The 24,193-nt window shown below is 42.0% G+C and overlaps 1 long non-coding RNA gene across 1 annotated transcript in view; it reads left to right on the top strand.

Moving 5' to 3' along the window:
- Positions 1–2,305: 2,305 nt before the first annotated feature.
- The window catches only part of LOC122560382, a 29,415-nt gene continuing 7,527 nt past the window's right edge, over positions 2,306–24,193 (top strand). Inside the window, exon 1 of the long non-coding RNA XR_006314728.1 lies at positions 2,306–2,402. This is a non-coding gene — a long non-coding RNA (uncharacterized LOC122560382). The remainder of the gene's footprint in view (positions 2,403–24,193) is intronic.

Here is a 24,193-nt window from a genome sequence, read left to right on the forward strand (position 1 = left end):
ATCCAAACATTTTGATTATCAACCTCTTCCAGTGCCATACCATTGTCTTAGATACCTGCCTGAGCCACAGAGACCCCACAAACCCCTCCACCTCAACAATCACCACCAACATCTCCTCAAGAACCTGCCACTGTCCCCAGCACTCACCCAGTAACAATGAAGCTGCCCCTGTTGATTATGAGGTGTCAGGTACTTTGGAGCTTAGTAGACATCTTGCCACCTGCCCTGAGGGGTGCTGACAGCTTTGGAACTTGGTAGCTCACACTTTGATCCTTAGAGCACTGCCTGTGACTGAGCTTGACAAACATAAACACCTGATTCCTGAAGAAGGGCTTATGCCTAAAATGTCGATTCTCCTGCTCCTTGGATGCTGCCTGACCTGCTGCGCTTTTCCAGCAATACACTTNTTCAGCAAACACAAACACACACACACACACATACACACACACACATACACACACACACGTATATGCACACACATGTATATATACACGTACACACACACACCACCACCCTCTATCCCCCACCCCACCCATGCCCTGGCCCTTCAGAGTGCCAGCCATGGCCAAGCTGAGATGCCCACCCCAAGATGGCAACTGGTACTTGATGGGAGGGTGGCTGTTTCCCCTGGTCACCTGCAGGACACAGCTGATGGAGAGCTGCTGGATGCTTTGGATCAGTCCAGCCATTACTCTCCACCTTCACCCCCAACAATCCCACAACTCCTACCAAGCTTGGCAAAAACCCAGCAGCCCCCTCAACATTGTCACAGGTTGGGATATGCCATCCTCCACCAGAGCCCCACAGCCCAGGCCACTATCCTGGGGCATGAGAGAGAAGAAGCAAACCACCGAGTCCAACCTGAAGGGACATCATGCCAGTCAGGAAGAGTAGCCTCATTGAGTGGAGACTCAAGCAAATCCTGGACAAGGTGGCATCCAGCAAAAAGAGGCATTTTAAACATCTCCCCATGAAAAGGCACCACCAGACAGTGGCACAGACCCACCAAGGGATCCAGATGGCAGCGCATAGCCCAGTGAGCAAAGACCCCCACCCAGCATAAATCCTGGGTATATATATCCCCGTGGCTCCACAATCCTAGACCATTAGTAATGTTGCATTCAGTAAAGATGCCCCAAATTTATCATGGTTCCACATGGGTTACCCGACATGGTCAAACTCCTGGATGAGGAAGGATTAGTTGGTCCCCTTTCTTTATTCAGCCATTAACAATTTGGTTGCAACAAGATTAATTCATAAAAGATCCCTCCTTAGTGGATGTCTTTCACCGCAGACCAAATGAATGTAAGTTTTAAAAGGAGCCAAATGAAGCAGGCTTTCTTGAAGATTGATTTTACTGGTAATTAAAGAAGTAAGAATATAGCACATGGATTACAAATGAGAGGTGAGTCAAAAACAAAGGCAAAATTTAAAATAAATCCAGATCAGTCTCTGAGTTTCACTAGGATGGGATATTCTATGTGTTCTACTGTATCATACTAGTGGCATTGATGTTGGTAGGTGAGCTGTTGATTTTGAGATAGTTATCTTTGCAGATCTTTGTTTTCTTTCATTTGCGGTTTCACTTGCTTTTTGGCTTCTAACAAAGAATAGGTTTCTACTTTCTTTTTACCTGCAGCATAAGGACGACTAGGCTTTTTCACAGCTGTGACCTTCGAAGCACACCCTTGCCCACTTGGCAGGCTTGAAACTGGCTTTTAACCACTGTTCCTGTATATCCTTGAAAACACAAGTATGTCTCTCACCCAGACTGCTTTCTTTCCTCCCATCATGTTCACAGTCTGAGATAACTAACAGTAGATTATAGTTCAGTTTGAACTACATTTCTCCCCTTGAAGTTCTTCTGTTTGATGCTTCCTTGACATCCATTGGATATGACATTCCTTCAAGGCTGGGGATAATCCATACAGGCCTTTCAGGCAGTCATTGAATTGCATTATCACTTTTGTAGTTCAGTGCCTAATGAATGTCAATCATTATTCTGTGAAGTGCCTTTGGACATTTTTCAATGTTAAAGGCACTACTTAAATGCACAATTTTGCTCCCTTGTACTTGCTGTACTTATGAATTTATGTGAACATCCATTCCAAAAAAAGAAATATTGTGTGCTAACTGGAAAATTAACTGGAGACACAAGAGTGGAAAAGGAGGTGCAGAGGGATTTTCCAGGTTAGACCAATGCAGTTCAGATTTGTTATTGATTCATTGACAATGAAGTATGCTGAGAATTCCATATTGCTCACAGTTGTTTTGAAATGTTGTCCAATTGAATCCCAGAATTCCTGTTTGGAAAATGAGACTGCAGTCAGTACCAACAGACTGAGGCTGGCAAATACTTTCTCACAGATGAAGCCTTCAGAAGCTCATCATATGCAATTGAGGTAATGTGTGGTTCTAGACAACCTTGTAGTACTTATTGATGTTAATTGACTTAGTTGAGCAAGATGGTACAACAGAATTATAGAAACATAACTATCAGTGTTTCTCTTTCTCCCCACAAATAACATTCATTAAAGTGGTGGCAGACATCGAGGATCGGCGCAACATCGAGGGCCAAAGGGCCTGTACTGCGCTGTATTTTTCTATGTCTATGTCAGACGAAGCTGAAAATAGGGAGGGAGGGAAAATATCCAAAACTGGGACGAGAATCATTTTATTCACTAAATGCATTAAACAGACAGAAGTAAAAAGCAATATTTCACTCCTATCTGACTGTTGACTCCAAAATCTGAATTTGCCATCAGACCAAGAGAGTATTATACAATAAATTACTTGTGATTAGCTTCACATATTGAGCACTTTTTACTCACTACATTCTCATTGAAGTTCTTTGTTTCCATCCTTCTGCTATATCAGACCAGACTCTTGATTGATTTGAGAATGATTTCTCCATCTCTATCATGATCCACCAAGGTTTTTGCATGGACCATCTGTGATAGAGGAGCAACCAATACAGTTACTGGCTAACATTCGTCTTAATCAAATCAAAACTTTATGGGAATTATTAGTAAGGAGATCAAAATTCATGGGGAAAAATGAGGGGGAGGGGGCAAATGGCCTAATTCTGTTCCTATAGCTTATAGTCTAAACCTCTCAGTTTGTGATTTGATGTAAACAAAACAGACGATATTAACTTCAACTCAACTGCTTAAATCTTTGCAAATTCATTGTTATTATTCTTTCTTTGCCAATGTTACATCACATGAACCACCTTTCTTAATTTGTTCTATCATTGTTGACCATTCCTGAAAATAAATCATTTTCAGTAAAGCCAGAGCTTCAATACTTTAATGATCCATTATAATATAATAACAATTGCATAAATCAATTCCATAACATGCAGTCAAAATGTCTGTAATGACTTGAATGATAGGACTGAATGTATGGTTGCTAAATTTACTGATCATCCCAAGATAGGTAGGAAATTAATTTGTTAAGAGGAGGTGAAGAGATAGTGATACATTAATTAAGTGGGCAGAGATTTGGTCGATGGAATATAATGTGGAAAAATATAATCTTGTCCACTTTAGTAGAAAGAGTAGAAGAACAGCATAAAATTTAAATAGAGGAAGATTACAGAACTCTAGAATCTGGGTATTCTGGTATTTACTTTCTATTAATTCTTGATCTGGGCATCACTGACAAAGCTAGCATTTATTTCCCTTCCCAAGCACCCATCAGAAAGTGGTGGTGAGCTGCCTCCTTGAGCTCTTGCAATCCATTTACTGCCGTACAGCCACAGTACTGTTAGGAAGGAACTTCCAGGATTTTGATCCAATGTCAGTGAAGGAACAGCAGATTAATCCATAGTCAGCACTGTGTGTGGCTTGGAGGGGAGCTTGCATATGGTGGTGCACCCAGATATCTCATCTCTTGTTCCTCTAAGAGGCAGAGATAAGAAGGTGCAGTTTAATGAGTCTTGGTGAGTTGTTGCAATGCATTTTGTAAATGCTACACTCTGCTGGTTCAGCATCGGTTATGGAAGGAGTGAGTGGTGAGACTGTGAGAATGGGTTAGGGTTAGGGTATCAATCAAACAGATGTTGCCTTTGCCCTGGATAGTGTAGAGCTTCCTGAGTGCTGCACTTATCCAGGCAATATTCCACCATGCTCCTGACTTGTGATTGTGGATGGTGGACAGGTTTTAAGAAGTCAGGAAATGAGCTTTTCACCACAGTATTGCCCAGGTCAATTGCTTTTGTAACTATAGTACTTGAATGTTAAATATTTCTAGTTAAATTTCTGGTCAACAGTAACCCCCAGGATGTTGATAGTGGGGAATTCAGTAATGACATTAAATGTCAAGGAGAAATGGTTAGATTCTCTCGTCTTAGAGATGATCACTCCCTGACAGTTGTGTGGCATGAATGTTACTTGTCACTCATCAGCTCAATCATGAATGCTGACCAGGTCTTGCTGCTTTTGAACTTCTCCACTTCTGACTTATGAGGGAGAGAAGGTCAATGACAACGATGGGTGTGCCTAAGGCAATACCCTGAGGAAATCTTGCAATGTTGACCAGTGGCTAGGATTTTTAAAAATTAATTCATGGGATAAGGGCGGCACTAGCTAGAAAAACATTCTTTGCTCATCCCTATTTGCCCAGAGGACAGTTAAGAGTCAACCACATCGCTGTGGGTCTGGAGTCACATGTAGGCCAGATCAAATAAGGATGGCAGTTTCCTTTCCTAAAGGACATTAGTGAACCAGATGGGTTTTTCCCCCTACAATCAGCTCATGGCCATCATTAGACACTTAATTCAAGATTCCACTACCTAAAATGGCAGGATTTGACCCCAGGTCACCAAAACATTACCTGGGTCTCTGGATTAATTTTCCAGCAATAATGCCATTAGGCTATTGCCTCCCTTTATTGGCCTCCAATAATTATGACAATCTTCCTTTGTGCTAGGTGTCACTCTAAAGAGTGGAGAGATTTCCCCTGATTCCCATAGCCTTTAGTTTTGTTAGGATGCCAAATTCAGTCATATGTTGTCTCATTGTCAGACAGTCCCCCTGACTTCCTCATGAATCACTGAAGTTTTGTTTGCATGTACGTCAAGTGATTAGGAAGGCAAATGGAATCTTGTCATGTATTTCAAGGGGAATGTTATATAAATTAAGCAGATTTGCAACAGTTGTTTATGACATTGTTGAGGCCACAGCTATGGACTGTGTACAGTTTGATTGCCTTCTCTTCAAAGGTTTATGAATGCATTGCAAGGGTGGAGAAGATTTGCTCAACTGATTCGTGAGATGAAAGATTGGCCTTATGAGGCTAGTTTGGACAGGTTGGGTCACCTATTGGCAGTTAGAAGAATAAGAAGTGATCTTATTGAAACAGAGAAGATCCTGAGGGAACTTGATAGGGTGAATGCTAAGAAGATACTTGCCTTTATTTGAAAGCCTAGTACTATGTTTTAAAACAGGATAAACTCTTACGTTAGACAGGGATGAGAAGAACATTTTCTTTCAGAGGGTTGTGAGTCTGTGAAAGTTTCTTCCCTACACTTCTTCCTTGCATAAGACACAATGTAATTGAATATTTTGACGGCAGAGGTAGATACATTCTTAACTAACAGGAAGTCAAAGGATATCAGGAATAGACAGGAAAGTGGAGTTGAGATCACAAGTAGATCAGCCATGACCTTATCAAATGCTGGGACAGGCTGTCGGGGCTGAATGGCCGACTTCTTCTATTTCATATGTACATATGAGCACATAAGTGGAATCTAATACAATACCAATAGAACTAGATTTATTAGGTGACCAGATGCTAGTGACTCTGATCATTAGGTTCGCTCAAATTGGAATATGAATTACATGATAAGGTGAACTGCATATGTATAAAGTTAAAAAGCACACAACACCAGGTTTATTTGGAAGCAATAGCTTTCAAAGTGCTGCCACCTGATGAAGGAGCAGTGCTCCAAAAGCTAGTGCTTCCAAATAATCCTATTGGACTCTAACCTGGTGTTGTGTGATTTTTAACTTTGCCCACCCCATTCCAACACTGGCTCCTCCAAATCATGCATATGTATGCTTATCAAAGAATTTTCAAATGATGATGTGAAGTGCATTGAGTCAAATGGTACCATGTAAGGCTTTGTGAATATTAGTTTGACAGTTTATCTATACTTTATTTTCATTCACTATTTTCCTTTACATATTTTTTTCAACTAAAATTTCTGTGACAACAGAAAATTGGTTAACATGAATACTTCCCATACTGAAAAATCAGGGCCAAAGTTAATTCCTGTATTACTGAGGCAACATCAGACAGGCACAAAGATCTGAGCAATGCTTAGCTTTGTGACCTGTAGCTTCAGGCTGGAGCAGGGGACCTGCTCCCTCTGTATGGTAAGTGAAGTGAGTGGGGATGCATGGGAAAACAGTCATAGAATATAAAACGTACAATAGCATAGCATAGGAAAAGGCCCTTTGGCCGATCATGTCTGCATCAATTCCATTGCCATTCTAAGTTAATCCCATCTTCCTGCACATGGTCTGTATCTTTCTATTCCCTGCCTCTGTGTCTGTCTAAATGCCTCTTATCTGCTTCCATCACCTCCCCTGGTAGTGCATTTGAGGCACCTACCATCCTGTGTGTAAAAAGCTTGCCTTGTATATCTCGTTTAAATCCACCTGCACCCCCCCCCCACCACCTTAGACCTATGCTCCCTAATATTTGAAGAAGACTCCAACTATCCACCCTATCCATGCCCGTCATAATTTTATAAACCTCTATCAAGTTGCCTTCCCCCCCAACCACCACTTCCAATCTTGGGGTGGCACGGTGGCTCAATGGTTAGCACTGCAGCCTCACAGCACCAGAGACCCAGGTTCAATTCCAGCCTAGGGCAACTGTCTGTGTGGAGTTTGCACATCCTCTCTGTGTCTGCGTGGGTTTCCTCCCACAATCCAAAGGTGTGCAGGTTAAGTGGATTGGCCATGCTCAATTGTCTGTAATGTTAGGTGCATAGTCAGGGGAAATATAGAGAACTAAGAGGTGGGTTACTCTTCAGAGGGTTGGTGTGGACTTGCTGGATCGAAGGGCCTGTTTCCACCCTGTAGGGATTCTAAGTTCAGCAAAAACAATCCAAGTTTGTTCAACTCTCCTTATAGCTCATACACTCCAATCCAGGCAACGTTCTGGTAAAACTCTTTTGCATCTTCTCCATAGCTTCCACATCCTTCCTATTGTGTGGTGACCAGAACTTCAAACAATACTCCAATTGTGGCCTAACTAAACCTTTATACAGCTGCAACATGACTTCCCAACTTTTATGTTCAATGCCACAACTAATGAAGCAAGCCTTCTTTGCACCTTATCCACTTGGATTGCTACTTTCGGGGACCTTTGGACTTGCATCCAAGATCCTTCTATAGATCAATGCTCCTATCTGCCATTTCTCCATCCAACTTTTCAACTGATCTATATCCTACTGAATCCGTTGACAACATTCCTCACTATCTATAATTCCAATTTTATCTGCAAACTTACTAATATGACCGCATACATTGTCATCCAAATCATTTATATAAATTACAAACAACAGAATTCCCAGCACTGATCCTTATAGAACACCACTGATCACAGGTCCCTAGTCAGAAAAAACACCTCTCCACAACTACATCCTGTCTTATTTGGCCAAGCCAATTTCGTATACAACTTACCAAGTCACCATGAATCCCATATGACTTAATCTTCTGGACTAGCTTGCCATGAAGGACATTGTCAAATGTTTTAGCAAAGTCTTTGTAGATAACATCCAATGTCCTACCCTCATCAATATCTTCATCACTTCCTCAAAGAATTCAATCAAATTTGTGAGAGAATACTTCCCCACACAAAGCAATGCTGACCACCCCCAGTAAATCCATGTTTTTCCAAAGGTGAGTAAATTCTATCTCTAAGAATCTTGCCCAGTAATTTCCATGCCACTGATGTAAATCTCACCAGCCTATAATTTCCTGGAATGTCCCTGTTGCCCTTCTTAAACAAAGGAAAAGCATTGACTGTTCTCTAGTCTTCTGAAACTTCACCTGTGGCTAAAGAGGACACAAAGATCTCTGTCAAAGTCCCAGCAACCTCCTCCCTTGCCTCCCTCATTACCTGGGATTAAGCCCATCATTGCCTGGGGACTTATTTACCTTAATATTTTTCAAGACACTCATTTTTCTTAATGTTGACATGCCCTAGGATATCAATATACACCTCTCTAATCTTACCACCACTCATATCCTTCTCCTTGGTAAATACCGATGCAAAGTAGACATCAAGGACCTCACCCACTTTCTGTAATCCACACATAAATTCCCTCTTTTGCATCTTCTCCATAGCTTCCACATCCTTCCTATTGTGTGGTGACCAGAACTTCGAACAATACTCCAATTGTGGCCTAACTAAACCTTTATACAGCTGCAACATGACTTCCCAACTTTTATGTTCAATGCCACAACTAATGGTCTTGAGTGAAGCTACCCTTTCCCTACCTACCTCTTGCTCCTAATTTATGTATAAAATGCCTTACGATTCTCCTTAATTCTATTTGCCAAGGACATTTTAGGCCCTTTTTACTCTCCAATCAACATTATTGTGGGAAACTGAGAGTGAGCAGGCTGCAAAAGTTCCTTGTGAGGCCTGGAAGGTATTACACCAGTCCCTGGGCATGGTTCCCCAATTTGTTACAGTTGCAGACAGGATAATTCAAACCATTAAGCGCCCAGGTAAGGAGGAGTGATCTGGTTGCCCTTAGTTATTCACCCACACCTTTGGTTGGTCACAATAAGTTTAATTTAAAAAGAATCTCTTCCCTCATCAACACTTTTCTCTCAACTCAAACAAACTTACATTTAAAAATGAGCTTTCTTGAATGATTAAATAGGCTTTCTTGAATGATTGCAAAGGCTGAGTCTATCAATTACAAAATGTGAGAAGAAATAATAATGTTATGCACAAATTGGACATAAAGAATGAGTCCAGAAGATAAAAACTAAAAGAAAAGATCAGTCTCTGAATTGGCCATGCTAAATTGCCCATAGTGTTCAGGGATGTGTCAGTTAGGTGCATTAGTCAGGGGAAATGTAGAGTAATGGGTTAGGGGAATGGGTCTAGGTGGGATATTCTTTGGAGGGTCGGTGCCAACCTATTGGGCTAAATGGCTGTTTCCACACTGTAGGGATTCTATGATTCAACAAATTGTTTGTGAAGAGAGGATAGTTAAACTTTGCAGCCATTCCAATGGATGTTGCCAGTTGAATTGACATTGGTAGCTGAATAGGTTGTTTTGAAATTATCCACTTTTTAAGTTGATTAAAATTCTACTGTCATAATTTATTTTGTTAGTGGCTGAGTAGCAGCATTCAGAATGGGACAGAGTCTTTGCCTTTCTTTTGCCTGCAGTGAAAGGATGATTACACAACTGTCCTCAGAGCTTTGACCCTCACAGCATACTAGTCCACACATTAGGAAGTCTAACCATTAACACACACTTACTAGTCAGCCAGTCAGTTTTAAACCGCCATGTCTGTATTTTCCTTAAAGGCAATATACAAAGGTTCTACAAGTGGTTGCTTTTTGTTGAGACAAGGGAGATTGATCAGCCCCCTTATTATGTCTTCCTATTATACATCTCTCTTTTTTGAATCTTTTCTGATATTTTGCAGGTACAACATTTCCATAGCTCCCACATTGAACTTTGCGAGACAGTGACTGAATTTACATCTGTAGTCACTTTTGGCTGTAGTAAGCTTCTGTGAAAAAAAAACACACTTTGGAGTTAAAAGCTAACTGTGTTCCAAGTATTTCAGGTTTCCGTCCTGTTGTCATAATGCAGAAACTCTCAAAAATAACAAACCTTATTGTCACTCATCTGAGACTGCTGATTTTCAACAACAGGTCTCTTTGGAAAGGCTAGCACCAACTCTGGCCCTGAAAACATTTTAGCAGGTCGGCAACTGTCACCCTTATTTCATCTGCACATGATTACATCAGTATATTAGATCACATCCTGGCAGAATGAGTCACTGTCCACCCTCCAGCACTGTACAGCCAGCACTATTTTTGTTTTATTTAAATTAGGTAGCTTTTACAGCAGGCGGACCATTCCCTGACAGTAGGGTACCATTAGCTGAATACTGCCCCTATTGTCTGCGAGGTGAAATAACACTAGCCTCAGAGATGTACAGATCTTTGAGAAGTACGGTGGAGAAACAAAGATAACAGGCAAAAGAAAGAGAAGTGAGAAGAGGGGAAAAGGATTATGCTGTAACCATGCATTACCTGAAAGTTTGGTAGAAAGACTCAGCAGTAACTTTCACAAAAGCATATTGGATAAATACTTGAAGAGGTAAAATTGACGGAGCTATGGGGAAAGAGCAGGAGAATGGCACTAATGGAGTAGCTCTTTCAAAGTGCTAACATTAGCACTATGTGTTCAGCAGTCTCCTTCTGTGCTGTATCATTCTATGATTCTATGAAAAACAGTACGAAATGGATCAACAAAAATTCCATTCTAATTTAAAAGCTATTCCTTACTGTGCTTTTAATCTGGGCACATCAGGTGTAACAAAGCTACAGAGTAATACAGGGCATTCGGATCGTTGGGACATATGATGGATATGTGCTTGAGCAATTGTGAGCACAGCTGTGTTAGGTTAGTGTGAAGCAAGTTGTACGAAATAGTGTTGTTTATCATAAATGCTATAATACACCCACAAAGTGGTGACATTGTGGCTCAGTGGGTAGCAATGCTGCCTCACAATGCCAGTGACCTGGGTTCAATTCACCTTCAGATTAGTGTCTCTGTGGAGTTTACACATTCTCCCCATGTTTGCATGGTTTCTGTAAGGTGCTGTAGTTTCCTCACACAGACCAAAGATATGCAGGTTAGATGGATTGGCTGTGCTAATTTGCCCATAGTGTCCAGGCTCTATGGATTAGTCATGGGAAATACAGGGATAGGGTAGGGTGGTGAGCCTGGGTAGGATGATCTTTGGAGGGTCAGTGTGAGCTGAATGCCCTGCTCCCATATTGTAGGGAGTCTATGATTGCTTAGTGAACAAATAAAATAACTTAAACAGACTTGACTGTCTTTCATCTTAACTTCAGTCCAACCGGGCCTTGCTTTGCAAGCTGTGCTGTTTGAAATCTTGACACATCACACACATCCTGCCTACGCAGCCTTACTTGAATTTACAAATTATATTTATAACATATTAACAATGGAAACAATTTATTTTTAGTGATTGAAATTCCTCTTTGTGCAGTATTTTAAAAATAACAGCTAAGACATTTGAAATGACTTTTTTCAGCAAAATCATTAAGCCATTCAAAATAATGCTCATGGGAATGTGATACAAAAACACATTAACCATTGCACTAAAAATAGAGCACAGAGAAATTTCAAACCTTTAATGTTTAAGAACTCTGACTCAGAATATTAATTCACATTTAATAACCTGAAGAAGTTTGACTTCATTGGCAGGGTTATTCATCTCTGCATATTAGAGCTCAAAGCACTGCTTTGAAAATGCAATGATTGGAATTCTTGCGTTACTGGTAGTGCATAGTTGGTGTTTGCTGCTAAATATCTATTATAATCCCAGTTGAGGTTGGAATGCCTCAGGACTCTATAACAAAATGTCACCTACACTTGCCTTTTACCACAATGTCTTGCATGAATGTATTCCATCTCCAAATCTTATTGATGAGACCAGTTTTACACACACATAAGTTGTTATGAACACACAAGAGAGAAAAAGGCCATTTGGTCCAGTGGGATGATGCTAATATTTTTTCTGCATGGAAGTCTCCTCCCACTCCTTCTTTATTAAGGTCCATCAGCATACTTTCTATTCTTTCACTTGATGATTTTATCAGCTTTATATGGATGAATCTGCACTGTTCCTCTCAATTACTCCTTGAGGTAGCATGCTCCACACTGCTTGAGTAAAGATGGGTCTCCTGAAATCCCTATTGTGTTTATTAATCACCATCTTATATGGATGATTACAAATTCTACTCTCACCCAGATGGAAACATTTTCACTCCATGTAGCCTACTGAATACTTAGATAATCTTGAAAATCTTTAGGATGTCACCCTTCTGTTTCTCTGTTTTAAAGAACACAAACCTCAAATATATTCCTAAATCTACTGGAGCAGTGATGAAGTAGACAAGGTAAAGTGCTTCACAGGAATGCTATAATACAAAATTTGACACAAACAACATGGTTGGTGTTTGCTGCTAAATATCTGTTATAATCCCAGTTGAGATTGGAATGCTTCAGGACTCGATAACAAAATGTCACCTATACTTGCATCATCATCTACAACATCAGGAGATATTAGGCCAGATAACCAAAGGTTTGGTCATAAATGTAGGATTTGAGGAGAGGCCTTAAAGGAACAAAGAGAGAGGAAGAGAAAGATAAAGAGAGACAGAAAGACAGACAAAACAGACAGACAGAGGTTCATGGAGGAAATCCCAAGAATTTGGGCCTTGTCCACTAATGGCACAACTACCAATGGTGAAGCAATTGAAATCAGGGATACTCGAAGTGCCAGAATTGGATGAAAGCAGGAGATATGCCAGGGCTAGAGGAGATTAGAGAGATAAAGAGGGGCAAGATCATGGTGGGAGTTGTAAACAAGGGTGAGAATTTTAAGATCAAAGCATTGCTTAACTGAAGCCTATGTGGGTAAGTGAGCAAAGCTGTGAAGGGTGAATAGGATGTGATGCAAATTAGGACACAGCCAGCATGGATGTGATCATCTCAAATTTACTCAGGATAAATGGTGGGAGTCCGGCAAACTTCAATGGAATAGTCAAGTCTACAGATAACAAACGCATGAATGAGGTTTCAGCAATAAATGAACTGCGTCAGAGTGAAATCGCTGATTTCCTCTTCCTGCTTTCCCCCTGCTGTCACTCTCCCGAACAGAAAAGGTCAATGAGTGAGCTGAGGAGTAAAAGGAGTGAGAGAGAAGTGGAGAGGGGGCAATAAATGGGAGGGAGTGAGTGGGTCAGGAGGGGGAAGTGGCGAGCAGGAAGAAGTTGAGAAGGGGCAGTGAGTGGAAGACAGTTGGGTCAAGAGAGGTAGGGAACAAAGTGATAGTTTGTTTAAACACATAGAATGGGCATGAATGGATACAACATGCTTTTTGGTGTGTCCATTCAACCCATGCTAAAATAGAAATGGAGGCAGCAGTATTCAGATAATTATGTAAGTATTTACAAACTATTGTAAAACAAATAAAATTATTTAAATCAACATTAGAATGCTCTTTAAATGTGGCATATCTGAGTTAAACATCAGTCAAGCAGTCTGATCATTTAGCAACAATGGAGATTTTGAAAGAGGTGGTGAGCTGGATGTCACTATTATCCATGTGAAAACTAATATGTTTTTGGATGATGTTGCTGAGGGCCACATGTATGTAGATGAAAACCAACAGGAGATGAAGAATATGTCCTTTGGTAGGAAAACTAGAAGAGCAGAATATTATTTACATGGGAAAGGTCTACTGAAAGCTGGAGCACAGAGAGATTTGAGGGTGAACCACATCCAACTGCAGTGGACCATATGGAAGGCGAATGGAATGTTGTCCTTTATTTCAAAGGGAATGAAATATAAAAAATGCGGAGACCTTGTTAAAACTATACAACAAACTGGTCAGACAACTGCTGGAATATTGTGAGCAGTTCTGGCTGTTACATAAGCTATGATATATTGTCATCAGAGGGAATCCAGAGAGCGTTCATTAGTTTGAACCTGGGTATGAAGGAGTTATTTTATGAGGATTTTCTTATGAGGTTCAGTAGGTTGCACTTGTATTCATTGGAGCTCAGAGAAATGAAAGGAGATGCTAATGAAACCATTCAAAATTTGTAGGTGACTTGGCAGGGTAGATATGGAGAGGTTGATTCCCCTTATGGAGGAATCTCGGACCAGAGGACATAATCTTAGGGGAAGGAGTAACAGATTTAAGACAGAGATGAAGAGGATGTGTTTTTTTCTCTCAGAGGGTGGTACGTCTGTGAAAAACCTTACCACAGAAGACTTTTGAGGCTGGGTTGTTAATCATATTCAGGGCTGTATTAGACAGATTGTTAATCAGGGTTATGGGGAAAAGGCAGGAATCTAGAGTTGAGTATTATCAAATCAGCCAATATCTCATTGAATGGTAGAGCAGCCTCAAGGATGGAATAGCTTACATCTATTCCTGGGTGTTATGATCTTCTGGTCTGAATCCTTGGGAGTCACCATAAGTAATGGTGCAGGATCATGAAGAGATGCCATTGCAACTCAGGCTATAATTAGATAGGTATGAATGGTCAGGGAGAGAGTATTCCCATCCACCTGAATAACACTAGAGAGATGCTGAAAGAAGATGGTGTGGATGACAGTATCAAAAGCTACAGATGGGTCAAGAAGAACAAGGTGGATTCATTTACCTTTACATAGGATGCTCGTTGATCACAGTTGTTTCAGTACTATTGCATAGGCTGAAGGCTAATTGGAGACAGTCAAACTTGGACAAAGTTAGAAGTCACACAACACCAGGTTATAATCCAACAGCTTTATTTGAAATCACAAGCTTTCGGAGTGCTGCTCCTTCATCAGGTGAAGTCAAGCCTCCGAAAGCTTGTGATTTCAAATAAACCTGTCAGACTATAACCTGCTGCATATGACTTCTGACTTTGCCCACCCAAGTCCAGAATCAGCACTTCCACATCATTCAAACTTGGAGTTCTGGCATAGGCATAGATCTAGGTGGTGACAACATGTCAACAGACTTTAGAGTGGAGTTGGAGATTGGTAGTTTTCAACGATGTTGTGGGCGCAAGTTAGATATTTTGAGGGAGGGTTGAAGGACTTAAAGGAGGGAAAATAAGGAAGTACCAGAATTAATCCCTGGCCAGCACTGACTAAAGTTTAGCAAAGCCCCTTTTTTTTCTCTCTCTTTCATATTTTCTGATCCAAACTCCTCTCGCCATCCTAACACAAAAACAGGACATACTGGAGACACACAGCAGGTCTGGAAGCATCTGCAGACAGAGAAACAGAGTTAACATTTAGAGTCTGATTTACTCATCTTCAATACTGATAGGGGCTGGAAAATGATTTTTTTATGCTGGTGTCGGACGAAGCAGAGGAGGATCAAGTGGAACAGATTGTGAAGGTAACCAGAACAAAAGACAAAGGGGTTGCTAATGGTGGCCTCTGAGAGCTGCCTGTTCAATGGGAACTGCTACTGACATTTTCAACTGATTGCAAAATGTGAAAGGAGTGTGACCTGATTCTCTCCAGTTCTCCCAGTCTCATGTAGTGAGGGATCATATTTCTTTTGCATTCCTTTCTCTCTGACAGCTGCACAGAGATCTGTAGCTCACAACAGGAGGTGCTACGAATGAACAAAGTATTAGCACACAATCATCCTGTGGCAAAGAGTGTAAGAAATTCTAATTGCAATAACAGAATGCACACTGTCTCACTTCAATTTCATTCTGAAGACACCAACGGGTCGGAAATTTATCAAGTACTATAGTTAAGATTCCCCAAGTGGAGGATTATTCAGAAAGACTCATTAACTGTTGATCTGAACACTCTTTATCTTAATTTTCACAAAATGATAACATGCTATGTTGGCAAATCATGCTGCATAAACTTGGTATTGCAGTGAGGCAAGTATTCTTGCCTCTCCAGTGTGTCCAACACAGAACATCTTTGTTAAGGTCTTTGTGCTGACTGCAGTGGCAGCTTTTTAAGAAAAAAGAAGTGATCGTGGTTTTCTGCTGTGAAATGTTACAGGTGAATGCTGTGGAACCAGCTATGGGGTGGTGGGGTGGTATAAAAACAGGAAGATAAGTGGGGTGGGGGGCAGGGAAATCAAGTGCTGATCTTGTCTCTGGGCAGCCAAAGAGCAGAAGCAGTAAAAATGTGTGAATAAGTTACAAACACACAAATATAAGAGCTGTGAGACCTGGTGAAGCCTGCAAAAGGAAGGACGCACTGTGATTTCAAGAGCTTAAAACAAAATCAATAATCCACTGCAAATGAAATTTCCAAAAGAAAACAGGTTATTCTTTAATATCAAGTATTCCGAATGTTTATCTTGTTGGTACTTGACAAGTTCACCATCCCTAAGTGGATTGTTCCAGCTGACAATTTGTTGCTATAGTTACCACATGCCTGGAATATGTTCTTCAGTCTCGCTGTATTCCCTGCACTACACATGCATATATAGTACCAATTTGCAACCATTATTACAGAGTTATTTCTCTCAATTAAACTGAATTCTAATCTTATTAGTACTGAAAGTTAATCTTGATAAAATGTAATATTTTATCTTTATGCACATGAAGGTGTTTTCCATTAAAATCCTTTTGCAGGCTTCACCAGGTCTCACAGCTCTTATATTTGTGTGTTTGTAACTTATTCATACATTTTTACTGCTTCTGCTCTTTAAACTTTTTCAGCTTTACAAATTCTAATATTACATTTATTTCAATTCTACTCTGATCTCGACAATTCTCCCCTTTCACCAATATTTGCAACTTCTCAATTGCAGCAATCATCAATAAGCATTGAAACTGCTGTTGTCATTGGAGTAGCAGCCCAAACTTCTGTGCTCAAATTGTTGGAGTGAGACAACCTTTCTTTACTTATTCATGTGCTGTAGATACCACTGTCAAGGCCAGTGATTGTTGGTCATCACTCGGTGTCTTGAGAAGGAGATGCTGGGCCATCTTCATGAACTGCTGCAGTTCAAGTTGTGTGGGCATAGAAAGGAAAACCAGTAAGACTTTCAACCCAGCCACTTTGAGAGAATGTCAACTCAGAGACTGTGTAGAGAAATTACAACTACAAAATGGGGAGATGTGACTCAAATAATGTTGCTTCTACTCAAGGTGAACCTGTAGTTGGAGGACTATACTTCCTGAGAAGCATTCATCTTGAAATCATAACATTTCCTCAAACCTATTTTCTAAGCTGAAAGGATACAAGCAAATATGTGCTGATTAAATGATTGGCATAGCATCTCACTCCATTTCTTTTCACCTATGTGAAAGGATAGCAGAAACATTTATGGACATTTGGAATGAAAGAAAAAGTGCAAAGGATCTGAACATGCTACATCTTTATTTGCATTGAATAAGAGCAAACCAACTTTGTTTTAAAATTGTTCTCTTGAAACATAAACATGCGTATTGTAGAACAGTCAGACATGTTGCCAAAGTTTTATCATACTCATCAGGACAAATACTACTCAGCACTAATTCTCCCACTGCCAACCAACTCAGCTCCTGCCACCGTGACCTTTCAAATCAATGTCAATCCATTCCAGCTTTGCAAACTCTCCCATTTGCTACTTCCTTCCCATTCCAGGAATTACTAGCTCATTGCAGATCACCATGTGCCCTGCTCCCTCCCTTCCCACGCAGCCTGTAGGAATGATTGAGAGAGAGACTTGGCTAGTGGGAAGGAGTGCAAGAATCAAGGGAAGGGGTGAGGGAACAATTCATTGGAGGTGGCTGCCAGGAAGATTTGGTTGCAGTGAGGAGGGTCAGGAAGGGGAGCAAGAAGTTAGAGAGGGAATGTGGTCAGCTGGAGGATCAAAGGGTGAAGCAGTGGGTAGGAAGCTTGAGGGAGAGAGGGAGAGAAGTAACAAATGGGAAGTCAGTAACAAAATTCACTAGGCCAGAAAATTTCTTACATTACTGAGAGTTTTCAGCTATTACTGAACTAGATCAAAGTATTGTCATCCTACATCCAGCAAAAACAGTTTGCAATAAAATTTTAACCCATATCTTTCACATTCAGTTCAAGTACCTCTGCTCTAATAAACAACCTCATCCATCACAGTGATGATAACAAAGAAAAAACAAAACACTGTACATTACAGGAACAGCCCCTTCAGCCCATCAAGCCTGTGCCTTTCTAAACTACAAAGACTTTTGCCTCGACACAATCCATACCCCTGCCTGTTCTTACATCTGTCAAGATGCTTCTTAAACTACCATATCTGCCTCTACCACCTCTCCTGGCATCACATTATTGGCACTTACCACCCTCTGTGTAAAAATACATGCCTCTCACATCTCTTTTAAACTTTCCCCTTCTCTCCTTAAACCTAGGTTCCTTGCAATTAACATTTCTATCTTGGGATAAAGATTCCAACTACCTATTCTATCCATGCCTCCTATAATTTTAGAAACTCCTATCAGGTCAGCCCTAAGCCTTCAATTTTCAAGTGGAAACAAACCAAATTTGTTCAATCTCTCTTCATAGCTTATACCCTCCAAACCAGGCAACACCCTGTAAAGCTTTTCTGAACTCCCTCCAGAATCTTCACATCCTTTCGGCCTGTGCGGCAACCAGAATTATATGCAATATTTCAAATATGGCCGAACTAGAGTTCTAAACAGCTGGAACATGACTAGCCAATTTTTATAATCTATGCCCCGACCAATGAAGGCAAGCATGCTCGATTCTTTCTTGAGCACTTTATCCATTTATATTACCACTTTCAGGGAACTGTGGACTTGTACATCTAGATATCTCTGTATGTTAATACTTCTAAGGGTTCTGCCAAATACTGTGTACTTCTCTCTTGCATTACACCTTCCAAAATGCATCACCTCGCATTTGTCTGGATTAAATTCCGTCTGCCATATCTCTGCCCAAATCTTCTGTCTATCTATATCCTGCTGTATCCTCTGGCAATCCTCCTCACTATCCTCAGCTCCCCTGATCCTTGTATCATCCACAAGCTTCCTAATCAGACCACCTGCATTCTTCTCCAAATCATTTATATATATTACAAACAAAAGAGGTTCTGTCACTAAGTCAAAGAATGCTATTGTTATTACATCTGCATGTTTACCTGTAATGTGTAATTATAATGGCCCGGAATTTTTGATTGGTTTCAGAACCTTTCTGACTGATAAATATCATAGGATAAAGTATCCAATTACCTGCCTGTGCTGTTTACAGCTAGTCTTCCAATGCTAGACACCTACGTGAGACTCCGACATAGAAAAACTGATAGGCCTCAATGCAACTTCCGCGCTATTTTTCAGGTCCAACATAGCCTTTAATTTTTTTTTATCTCTTTCAAATATTAATGTTGTCACTTCATAATTCTAAACTTTGGTTATTTAACATTCAATGTAATTGCGCGATTCCATTGACTGACTGTAGGTGAGCGTCAAAAATGGGTAAGGCTGAGGGGTAGAGGTCACTGTGTAAAGGGGTGGGATTGCACTTGGAAAAGAGGCACTGAAGCAGAGCAGTGTGGGTAAGGTATTTGACGGTTTGGATAGCAAGTTTTTCGGTGGTAGGCGGATAGTGCCATGGTCCGACAGTGTGGCAGATAGGTAAAGTGCTAGGAAGTTTTGGTAGCAGGTGAGTAGATTGGCAGGATGACAGTGTGGTAGTTGAGTCGGATGGAGGGATGAATGAGTAGGTGGTGTTGTAGGTGACTTGACTGGCAGTGTTGGTTGGCGGATAGGGTGCTGGGGTGGCATGTGGATATGGTGGCAGGTTGACAAATGATAAGGGTGGTAGTTAGATAGGCTTAGATAGACACTCGATAGTCAGTGGTGAAGGGTGAAAATGACTATTCACTTAATCTACTTTATGAGATTTTATTTACAGAAACATACATTATAAACATGCACTTTCAACCCAATCTGCCTTCTCCTATTCAAGCAAGTGAAACAAATCAAACCAAATTAAAAGCAGGCAAAATTTAAAGGGGTGTCATAACAAAACAAAAATCAAATAGTCAAATGGAACTTACAAACTTAAATTAGAATTTGATTGTGGGGAAAGGTATTGCTTTTCATTCTCAGTAGTGCCATAGTCACAGAAGACATCAAGATCACCAGTAGAGTCTCCTCCTTTATATTGGAGCCTATGATGGTCATCAGTTGGAAAGGTTCTGAAACCAATCTGGGCCATTATAATTACATATTACAGTTAAACATACAGATGTAATAGTAATAGCACTCTTTAACTTAGTGACAGAACCTCTTTTGTTTGTAATATATATAAATGATTTGGAGGAGAATGCAGGTGGTCTGGTTAGGGAGTTTGTGCATGATACAAATGAATCCCTAGGTAACGCCCATCTGATTATAATGAAGCACCCAATTAACATATCATTAACATTTCAGAAGGACAGGGCAAATATGTCAATATACTCCATCTGAATTCTATACAAAAAAAGATAAGGCAGGAAATTTTGGAATGCATTTTTGAACAGGGCAGGACTTATACACTAAATGGTAAGGTTCTGGTCAAGGGCTCACCTTCATCCCCCTCCGCCCACGCATCAATGAATTTAATACACGCCATGACGTTGAACACTTCTTCCGCCACCTCCACCTCCGAGCTTACTTTCACAATCAGGACTCCCGCCCACCTTCCGAGGACCCCTTTGCCCGCCTCCAACACACTGCATCCACCTGGACACCCCGTGCTAGCCTATTACCCGCCCTCGACCTCTTCATTTCCGACTGCCGCCGGGACATCAACAGCCTCAACCTGTCTACCCCCCTCCCCCGCTCCAACCTCTCACCCTCACAACACGTAGCCCTCCACTCCCTCTGCTCCAATTCCAACCTCACCATCAAGCCAGCGGATAAAGGGGGCGCAGGGGTAGTCTGGCGCACTGACCTCTACACCACTGAAGCCAGACGCCAATTCGAGGATGCCTCTTCCTACCGCCCCCTCGACCATGACCCCTCCCCCCATCACCAAACCATCATCTCCCAGACCATACAGAACCTCATCACATCAGGAGATCTCCCACCCACAGCTTCCAACCTCATAGTCCGGGAACCCCGCACTGCCTTGTTCTACCTCCTTCCTAAGATCCACAAGCCTGGCCACCCTGGCCGACCCATTGTCTCAGCTTGCTCCTGCCCCACTGAACTCATCTCTACCTACCTCGACACTGTCCTATCTCCCCTAGTCTCCCCACAGAAGTTCGAGACACCACCCATGCCCTTCACCTCCTCCATGACTTCCATTTCCCCTGCCCCCAACGCCTCATCTTCACCATGGATATCCAGTCCCTCCATCCGCCATGACCAAGGCCTCCAAGCCCTCCGTTTCTTCCTCTCCCGATGTCCCCAACAGTACCCTTCCACTGACACGCTCATTCGTTTGGCCGAACTGGTCCTCACCCTTAGCAATTTCTCTTTCGAATCCTCCCACTTTCTCCAAGCCAAAGGGGTAGCCATGGGCACCCGTAAGGGCCCCAGCTATGCCTGTCTCTTTGTTGGCTATGTAGAGCAGTTTATCTTCCGTAATTACACCGACACCACTCCCCACCTCTTCCTCCGCTACATTGATGACTGCATTGGCGCCACTTCGTGCTCCCATGAGGAGGTTGAGCAATTCATCAACTTTACCAACACACATTCCACCCTGACCTTAAATTTACCTGGACCATCTCTGACACCTCCCTCCCCTTCCTGGACATCTCCATCTCCATTAATGACGACCGACTTGACACCGACATTTTTTACAAACCCACCGCTTCCCACAGCTACCTGGATTACACCTCTTCCCACCCTACCTCTTGCAAAATGCCATCCCGTATTCCCAATTCCTCCGCCTCCGCCGTATCTGCTCCCAAGAGGACCAGTTCCACCACAGAACACACCAGATGGCCTCCTTCTTTAAAGACCACAATTTCCCTTCCCATGTGGTTAAAGATACCCTCCAATGCATCTTATCCACATCCCGCACCTCCGCCCTCAGACCTCACCCCTCCAACCGTAACAAGGACAGAATGCTCCTGGTGCTCACCTTCTACCCTACCAACCTTCACATAAACCAAATCATCCGCCGACATTTCCGCCACCTCCAAACAGACCCCACCACCAGGGATATATTTCCCTCCCCACCCCTTTCCACCTTCCGCAAAGACCGTTACCTTCGTGACTACCTGGTCAGGTCCACGCCCGCCAACAACCTACCCTCCCGTCCTGGCACCTTCCCCTGCCACCGCAGGAATTGCAAAAACTGTGCCCACACCTCCTCCCTCACCTCCATCCAAGGCCCTAAAGGAGCCTTCCACATCCATCATAGTTTTACCTGCACATCCACCAATATCGTTTATTGCATCTGTTGCTCTCGATGCGGTCTCCTCTACATTGGGGAGACTGGACACCGCCTCGCAGAACGCTTTAGGAAACATCTCTGGGACACCCACACCAATCAACCACACCGTCCTGTGGCCCAACATTTCAACTCCCCCTCCCACTCTGCCGAGGACATGGAGGTCCTGGGCCTCCTTCACTGTCGCTCCCTCACCACCCGACGCCTGGAGGAAGAACACCTCACATTCCGCCACGGAACACTTCAACCACAGGGCATCAATGTGGACTTCACCAGTTTCCTCATTTCCCCTTCCCCCACCTCACCCCAGTTCCAAACGTCCAGCTCAGCACTGTCCCCATGACTTGTCCTACCTGTATATCTTCTTTTCCACCTATTCACTCCACTCTCCTCCCTGACCTATCACCTTCATCCCCTCCCCCACTCACCTATTGTACTCTATGCTACTTCCTCCCCACCCACCCTCCTCTCATTTATCTCTCCACCCTTCAGGCACTCTGCCTGTATTCCTGATGAAGGGCTTTTGCCCGAAATGTCGATTTTACTGCTCTTCGGATGCTGCCTGGACTGCTGTGCTTTTCCAGCAGCTCTAATCCAGAACCTGGTAAGGTCCTCGGAAGTGTTGCTGAAGAAAGAGACCTTGGAGTACAGATTCATAGTTCCTTGAAAGTGGAGTAGGATAGTGAAGAAAGCACTTTGTATGCTTTCCTTTATTGGTCAGAGCACTGAGTATAGGAGTTGGGAGGTCATGTTGCAGCTGACAGGACTTTGGTTAGGTTAAGTTTGGAATATTGTGTGCAATTTCCTCTACCTCCTATAGGAAGGATGTTATGAAACTTGAAAGGGTTCAGAAAAGATTTAGAAGGATATTGCAGGGTTGGAGAGTTTGTGCTATAGGGAGAATCTGAATAGGCTGGGGCTGTTTTCCCTGGAGCATCGGAGGCTGAGGGGTGATTCTATAGAGGTTTATTAAATCATAAGGGGCATGAATAGGGTAAAATAGACAAGATCTTTTGCCGAGAGGGCATAGGTTTAGGGTGAGAGGGGAAATATTTAAAAGGGACCTAAGGGGCAACTTTTTCACGCAAAAGGTGGTGCGTGTATGGAATGAGCCACCAGAGGAAGTGGTGGAACTGGCACAATTACGACATTTAAAAGGCATCTGGATGGGGATATGAATGGGAAGGGTTTAGAGGGATGTGAGCCAAATGCTGGCAAATGGGACTAGATTAATTTAGGATAGCTGGTCGGCATGGACCAGTTGGACCAAAGGGTCTGTTTCCCTGTGGTACATCTCTATGACTCTCTGACTCTATAATTGTCTGAAGTTCTTTTATGGACACTCACAAGACAGTGCAAGGCACAGAGATGTCAGTCAAATATTATAGATGAAACCTGGTTTGAAATGGGTGTGAGTCACTCATTTTGATGTTGAAGTGAGGCTTGCATTCTTTTCAGACAAAGCAGCTGCACCTAGAGCGAGCAACCTGAACACTCTTAGCTGTAACCCAAACACCAGCGCAGATCACTGTGGGCCTCTGCACTGCTAAATTAGTTATTGTTCTGCCCATAAAACAGATGCAACTATGTTGAATGTAGACTAAAGTTAACTTGAAGTACAATCTCTGTTCCCTTTGTAAAAAGGAATGAAACCTGCAAGGTCTGACCACTAACTCTGATGGAAAAACATTGCCACTCGTTCATGACCTTGTACTGTCATTCCTGTATCTCACGAAGCTCTGGACAACATTCACATGTTTAATTTCCCTTGACAAAAAGTTACTGAAATACAAAACATTAAAAGTGTGGTTACGTAAATAATCCAAAGTTAATTTATGTAAATTCACTGGTACACTCACTAATGAAAACCAAGGACGCTGCTAGGCAACCATGTTACTTCTACTTAATAACAGGGACAGGTCCTCCTCCTTAACTGAGGTGAGTCAATACACAATCAATTCCTGAAAAATCACTTAGTATCCTTTAGTTATATGATTGGGTTAAGATAATAAACGTGCAGGACCATGTTAG

The sequence above is a fragment of the Chiloscyllium plagiosum genome, chromosome 21, assembly GCF_004010195.1.
Source record: "Chiloscyllium plagiosum isolate BGI_BamShark_2017 chromosome 21, ASM401019v2, whole genome shotgun sequence".
In the NCBI taxonomy this organism is placed as follows: Eukaryota; Metazoa; Chordata; class Chondrichthyes; order Orectolobiformes; family Hemiscylliidae; genus Chiloscyllium; species Chiloscyllium plagiosum.